Source organism: Populus alba, chromosome 12 (assembly GCF_005239225.2).
Source record: "Populus alba chromosome 12, ASM523922v2, whole genome shotgun sequence".
Classification (NCBI taxonomy): domain Eukaryota; kingdom Viridiplantae; phylum Streptophyta; class Magnoliopsida; order Malpighiales; family Salicaceae; genus Populus; species Populus alba.
The window spans coordinates 7,244,516-7,252,251 of NC_133295.1; the positions used below are offsets into that span (position 1 = coordinate 7,244,516).

The following is a 7,736-nucleotide window of genomic DNA, read 5'->3' on the forward strand; positions in this document are numbered from 1 at the left end:
AAAGTATAATTATTTAAATTGGTATACAATTTTTCATTTCTCAAAACATTAAGCACAAAACACAAATGGTTAGCATGTTTATTTAAGTTTTTATTGTAAACCAATATATCATCAAAATAGACTATCATATACCTGCATGCCTATAAATGCACAAAATTCATGATTCACCAATCTTATAAGTGTACTCGATGCATTGGTAAGATCAAATGTCATGACTAACAATTCATACAAACCAAATTTAGTCTTAAAAGCAATTTTGCATTCATCATTTATTTCCATTCTAATTTGATGATATCCAGTTTTCAAATCAATTTTTGTAAAAACATACGAACCATGTAATTCATCTAATATGTCACACAGCTGATTAGTACTTAATAGTGTATTTTTATCAAGGTTTTATATCATTATTTTGCACTTGAAGTATCAATAACTCAATTAAAGCATGTTTTATAATAACATATCTAATAATATAAGATACCTTTAATTTATGGTAAATGTTCATCTTAAATGCAAGCCTATCACATAAAATGAAAGGATTGATTGATGAGTTTAAATACTGAAATTGAAAGGACAAAGAGAGAGTCAAACTTAGAAAAGAGATGTTGGTGCAGTCCAAACTAGAATACTATTCGGTAATTGGGTCATATCTGGAGTTGTAGATCTCAGATTTAGGTCTGCTTTATATGGATGGAAATGTATGACATAGGCCTATAACTTTTATGGGAGTCCAAGATTTTAAAAAGCCATTTTCAAGTCCAAATTATAGCAACAACGGAGAAGTCCGAATCTGTCCTATAGCCCAGATACTGTTCAATGTTCAACCCATATCTCGAGTTCTAAAAGTCGAAATGAACTCAATTTTTTTTCCTAAAAAGATAAGACAATTTCCTAGAACTTTCATGAGTATAGTTGGTTCCAATTATGATGTTAGCAATGACGTTTTGTTCTGACAAGAAGATAAGAATTTTCACCAAGTCAAGAGTTGGCCACCCACTCAACAATTAGTCATCAAATCAATAGTTTCAAATTTTGACCTATAAAACGAGGCATTTGCCATGAATTTAGGTATCTTGCTTGTTCAGATCAAGATCATGCTCTTTATTTCTTTCTTTATATTTTTGTAATGTTTAAGTTTTATTTCATGTTATATTTTTCATAATCTCTTGTTTATGCTTTTCATTTCCTTTACTATACTTATATTCGTATGTTGTTTATTTATGTTTCTCTTCTTTATTATGTTTAGCTAAGTTTATTATGTCAAGGTGAAAAGGTTACACTAATGGTGTAAGAATAAGTATAGTGTTAATATTAACATGTTTTATCTTTTTATCTTACTAATTCCTAATACCTTGCTTGTTAAATGGTTAATTTAGATTTATGTTGTATAACACTTGGTACAACAAATACTTAGCACTCTTATAGCCCAACCGTATGGTATAACCTACACCTATGCTATAAAAGGAACTTTATTTGTTGTTAACATAAGTTAGCATCATGAATTTCTGACAATATTTAAAAGTTTGGTGTTATTTAAATAAGATAATTAATATAATCATGTTAACAAATCATTTGATTGGAACCTCCTTTGTGTGTGGTTTCCAGTTGAATAATAAGAGTTTATACTATACTTGTTTGAAATACTACTAGTGGATCCTCTAACCTTGACATTTGTTTTTATCATTGTTTAATCCTCACATTAATCAAACATCTCAAAGTCCTCTTTAACATCTTCTTCTTCTTCTTCTTCTCATCATCATCATCATCATCATCATCATCATCATTATTATTATAGTTAACCTTCCTGTGGTTCGACCCCGGTCTTGTCGGGTTATTTATTACTTCGACACTCCTACACTTGGGAGAAGACATCAATCTTTTTGTCGTGTTAAGAGCCTAAGAATAAAAAATATATACTTTACTGTAATGTTGTTGATAGCCTGATAATCAACAAATATCCTTCAATATCAATCCTTTTATGGCATAAGTAACATTGAACTGCACATGCACTCATGCTCTTCTTTATGTACCCTTTAGCCACCAGCTCCTCAACTTGCCTTTGATGCTTCTTTGTCTTTTTAGGAATTACTTATATAGGCTAAACAATTAGGAATCACAACTCTATGTACAAGATCAATTTGATATTTTATTTCTTTTGTGGCAACTCATTAGGAACATCTTCGGGAAACACATCCTTAAATTCTTAAAATAAATAAACAACAACACTAGAAATAGAAGGATTAAGATTGTTGGTATTAAAACATTTCTCTTTGTAAAAAAAAAGTACAAACATATGATGGCTAATATAAAAAAGCCTCTTGACCTTACTATCTTTTACATAAAAACTCATTTGTTTCCTTGTTTTTCTCTTAAGACTCCATTTTCTCTTTTTCTCATTTTTTTTCTCTTGTCATTGCCAACTCTCTATTTTCCGCTCTCTTGGCTGAATCTGACTTTTCTCTCCTCTTAATAATTTGATTTTTCTCTCATGTCAAAGTATTTGGTCAAAACACCATTTTCACTCCCTTCAACTTTACTCTCTCTTTTCAATGTCATTTGATCCTCATAAACTTGTTTTAGTGATAACAATATAAAAATGGTAGATTTTCCATCTTTATAAATGAATATTTATTCTTAAACCCATCATGTCCAACCTTTTTATCAAACTATTATTGTCTCCCCAAAAATAAATGTATTGCATGTATAAGAATAACATCACACAAAACTATATCACTGTACCTCAAAATAAAAAATGAGACCAAAATCTATTTATTCACCTTTACTCCCCCCACACTCATTCAACCACTATAACTTATATGGCCTATGATGTTTTATAGTAGGTAAATTTAACTTTTACACAAGAGTAGTACTACTTACATTAACACAACTCCCTCCTCCATAATCATATATACCATATTACTGATGTTGCATCTTGTATGGAAAATATGATCTTTTTATTGTTCTATATTATCTTTTTTTTACTTAAACACTTAATAAAAGCCTAACCACAAATGATTCACCCTCAATCAGATTCTTTACCTCGTCATCACTAGTATCCTTAAATGGTAGCTTTTTCTCATCATCGCTATCATTTTTGGTTTCCACCTCCCAATAGATATGCAAGATCATAGTTTTTATTATTATTATTTTATTGAAAAGCTATGTGACCTTATGTGAATCTCTTGATCACATGGTCAAGCAATGCACAACAAAGATGATACAACCCTTAAAAAGCCAAAACATCAGGTTTGATAGGAGTGTGAGACAATGAAAACTTATCTCAAGGTACTAACACTATTGGAATAAAAAAAACCTTTACCCAACGAATACCAATTCACGAATGAGAAGTTTAATGAAAATGCTACAAGGTCAGTTATACCTTGATAAGTCAATTCATTCTTTTTCTCAGCAAACAAAGTGTGTTGTATTACACAAAACACAAGTTTATTTCATAAATCCAAAAACAAGATGTCACATCCTTGTAGAAAAAAAATCTTTGCTAAATAGAAAGACTACAAGTCAAAAGAAAGTACATAACAAAATTTATGCATCATGTTCTGATGTAAATTGATAGGCCTTCACCAAATCTTATTGACCTTAAATTTACACTAATATAGAACAATATTCCTAGAAACTCTAGGTAAATTTTCAACCCGATCCAATGATTGGATTTAGAATTATGATTGTTGCTGTAAAACTGGACAAAGGCACAATTACACTAGAATCTGAATTTTATTCTTTAACCCTTTCTTGGATCATATCATTCCCTCTCTCTTCAAGATGATTCATCCTAGAATCACCAATAGGTATAATAGATGTTTCACAAGCCTCTTATTTAAGCTATTAGAGCTTTTTTCTTGCTAATACTCACCTCCAATAATTTTGTATAAAAGTAGTAGCTCTTATCTTACATCTTTCATCCTTTTAGTGGCGTTGCTCTTCTCTCTCTGAAGCTTGTCATTCATAGAATAATGCGTTTAATTTATCAAATTCATTCATTAGAACCCAAAATTTTTGGGATAGATCTTTCCATTTTTCATCAAAAACACCAATATATTTCTTCCTCTCCCTTTTGATACCACCTTTCTTTTAGATACCTCCTCTTCATTGTAATACTCCCTTTGTATTTTTTTTCTTACTCTAAGTTTTCAAACTAGATAGAAAAAAAAAAGACAATAAGGACTAGAGAAAACTAACTCGAAACAAAAGGAAGGTTAGAAACAAGTAGATTTAACGTAGAACAAGATAAAAAAAAATGAAATTAATAAAAGGATATAACTTGATTAATTAAGTCAAGTTCTAATACCAAATGATGTGAACCTCTTGATCACGTGGTCAAGTAACCCACAATGTAGATGATATAACTCCTGTAAAGCAAAGAAATTAGGTAAGATAAGAGTCTGATATAATAGAAATTTGTCAGTACTATTGAAATAAAAAACCTTTGCCCAACAAATACTAATTCACGAATGAGAAGTATAATGAAGATAACACAAGGTCAATTATACCTTGATAAGTCAATTCATTCTTTATCCTAATAAAATAAATTGTTGCATCACACAAAACACAAGTTTATTCATAGGAAAATGATACCTCAGCCTTATAGGAAAATGATCTTTGCCGAATAAGAAGTCCACAAGTCAAAAGAAAGTAATTAATAAACTTTGCACATCCTGTTATGACGTATATCGCAAAGCCTTCCTGAAATCTGAATGACCTAAAATTTACCCCAACATAGAACAATATTTCGAGAAACTCTGTGTAAATTTTGAACTAAATCCAATGATTGAATTGAGAATTATGATTGTTATTGTAAAACTGGACAGTAGACAATTATGCTAGAATCCGAATTTCCTTGTTCAACCCTTTTCTTGAACTGTATCACTATTCCTAAAGAATAAAACAAATTTAATATTATGATTAAAAAATGTTGACAATTAGATTTACCTTTACTATCGATGAAGACTTATTTCTTAACCTTAGTTATCTCAGTTTTATTACTCACAATTGGCTTAGTTTGGACAATCTTATCCTTCATCCAATTAAACATCGGTGATGAAAAAAAAACTCAAATTTTGAACTTACAGTGTGAACTACCATTCTTTTGGGTTGTAGTTCCATATTTGTAGCCATATATATCATATCTTCTATGTAGCACCCTCACATAAATAATATTTGGTCACACATTAAAACCAATGGAACGCTATTATAATAGCATGAAATTGTTTTTTTTATATCCTAGAGAATACATATCCATCATTAACCTTGGCCATAACCGGTCATGAAATTGAAAGAAAATCAATTCAAATTGAATAATACCATATAAGATCAATAAACTTAAAAGATCAACATCACAAACTTAAAATAGAAAAGCTATAATATCCCACATTGGCGAGTGAGGGTTTGGTAGCTGGCCTTATTAGTAGTGTTGGTTACTAACATGTTGTACGTGTTTTAGGGCGTCAGGCTCAGAAGTGAGCTCACATCACCAAGAATAAAACTATGAGGGCAATAAAGCCCAAAGCAGACAATATAAGACATATTGGGTCGGACTGTTACATTTGGTATTAGAGCCGACCTCACTAGCTGTTCGGTTGTGCCGACGAGGTCGTCAAGCTCCTTAAAGAGGGTGCATTGTAATATCCCACGTCAGTGGGTAAGGGTTTGGTAGCTGGTCTTATTAGTAGTGTTGGTTACTAACATCTTGTACGCGTTTTGGGGCATTAGGCTTATAAGTGGGCTCGCATCACCAAGAACAAAACCGTGAGAGCGGTAAGGCCCAAAGCGAACAATATATGATATGTTGGGCTGGGTTGTTATATTTGGTATCAAAGCCAACCTCATTGACTGTCTGGTTGTGCTAATGGGGTCTTCGAGCTCTTTAAGGGGGGTGGATTGTAATATCCCACATCGATGGGTGAGGGTTTGGTAGCTAGCCTTATTAGTAGTGCTGGTTGCTAATATGTTATACGTATTTTAGGGCGTCAGGCTCAGAAGTGTGCTCGCGTCACCAAGTACAAAACTGTGATGGTAGTAAGGCCCAAAACAGACAATATACGACATGTTGGGTCGGGCTATTACAATGTGTTTAATTATTTCCATTGATTTTAATTGTTATTTGTATAAATGTTAGGTTATATATAAGATTTTTGAATGAGGTCAATTGGTTATGGTCATTGTCAATATTTGCAGGTTTTAAAACTTTGGCCAATCTCCAGTATAGGGGAGGTGCTGTTGAATTTTTTTTAGTAATCAACTTTAATTATGTAATTATTCGTATAAAATTGTGTAGATGTGTATAACGAAATCAACAGCTCGTCGCTTACATATGGTTACAATTAGTTCTTCTAGCAGTGAGGATGACATGTCAATATGTGTCGATCAAGAAGAGGCACCTGCGCCGACACGCGATGTTGCCTCTTCTAACGCGGTTTAATAGCACAGAGATAGTGTGCCTTCACAACGAAATCAATTCACCCGCAAGTATGAGGCACATTGGAAAGATGACCTTTCAATGTAAGTTTATTTAAGTTTTAGTTTTTTTAATTATAACATAATTTATGAACAACTAATCAATATTTCATTAATTTAATTTTTTTTTAGGTTCACAAACATTGAGGTTGCTCAAGTAATATCATCGACGTTTAATCCTCGATGGAGATTCCATTATTTCAATAGGGTCAAGTTTCCAGACATACTAAATGGACACCTTATATCGATGCATGGTTTGACAATTTTGAGGTTGGTGTTAATTTCTAATTTCTAGCTTATTTTTAATAAATTATTATTATAATTGTAAATAAATTATTATTTTTATTTTAAATAAATTATTTATACACAACACAAATTCGACTGGGATAATGCATTTGACAATGTGGTGAGGAGGGTGTAGAGAAATCACGCGGCAACTAAGTAACATAAAAAACAATACAATATTTTTAAAAAAACTTTTTTGTTTTAAAATCTAATTTTTCACTATAGGAGTAGGTTGCGTGATTTTTGGTATATAGCACAAAGAATGGCAAAAAAAAAAAAAAAAAATGAGAGATAACGGTCTCTAAGGCTGGAACAACGTAGGGGTTTGGAGGGATTTCAAATCGCTATACATCCCGGGAGATATATGGCCGCAACATAATGAGCATGTGACATCTGAGCGGTTCACACAACGCTCACAGTCCGGTGCTGGCAACCAGAACCAGCAAATTCATGTTTCGGTGACAACGCACACTAACAACTCCGTTTTGTTTACTACACATGCGAAATAAATGGTCAGATTAATTTAAATGAAATATATCATTAATTAATTTGTTGTTACTTAATTTTTTTTTTCTTACAGGCTACGTCTCTTGGACGTAAGTCGAGCCCAATGGAGCTACTTGTAGAGACGCACATGTGGAGTGAAGACTGCCAAAGTAGGGAGCAATAGTTCGTTGACAACCACGATCAACACTTTGTGGTATGTTCGTTCAACCATTTTATTTCATAAGTTATTATTTTTATTGAATTGAATATGATGATTTTTTATTTTATTTTCAGGAGACCTATAATAGCTGGTTGAGGGAGAGATATGGGGACGATCCTTCGACCCATCCGAATTTCGATCCAGATTTGTGGATGAAGGTAGGATCGTCTGGTGGACATGATAAAAAAATCAGGTGCATGGGCTGTCCAACACTACAATTGATAACTTGCAGACGACTCATAGTGTCTCAATCATTGGAAGCTTCTAATCAGTATCG

General features: G+C 32.2%; 1 pseudogene; it reads left to right on the top strand.

Annotated features, from left to right (window-relative positions):
• The window catches only part of LOC140954368 (uncharacterized), a 48,088-nt pseudogene extending 41,655 nt beyond the window's left edge, over positions 1-6,433 (top strand).
• The last annotated feature ends 1,303 nt before the right edge of the window (positions 6,434-7,736 follow it).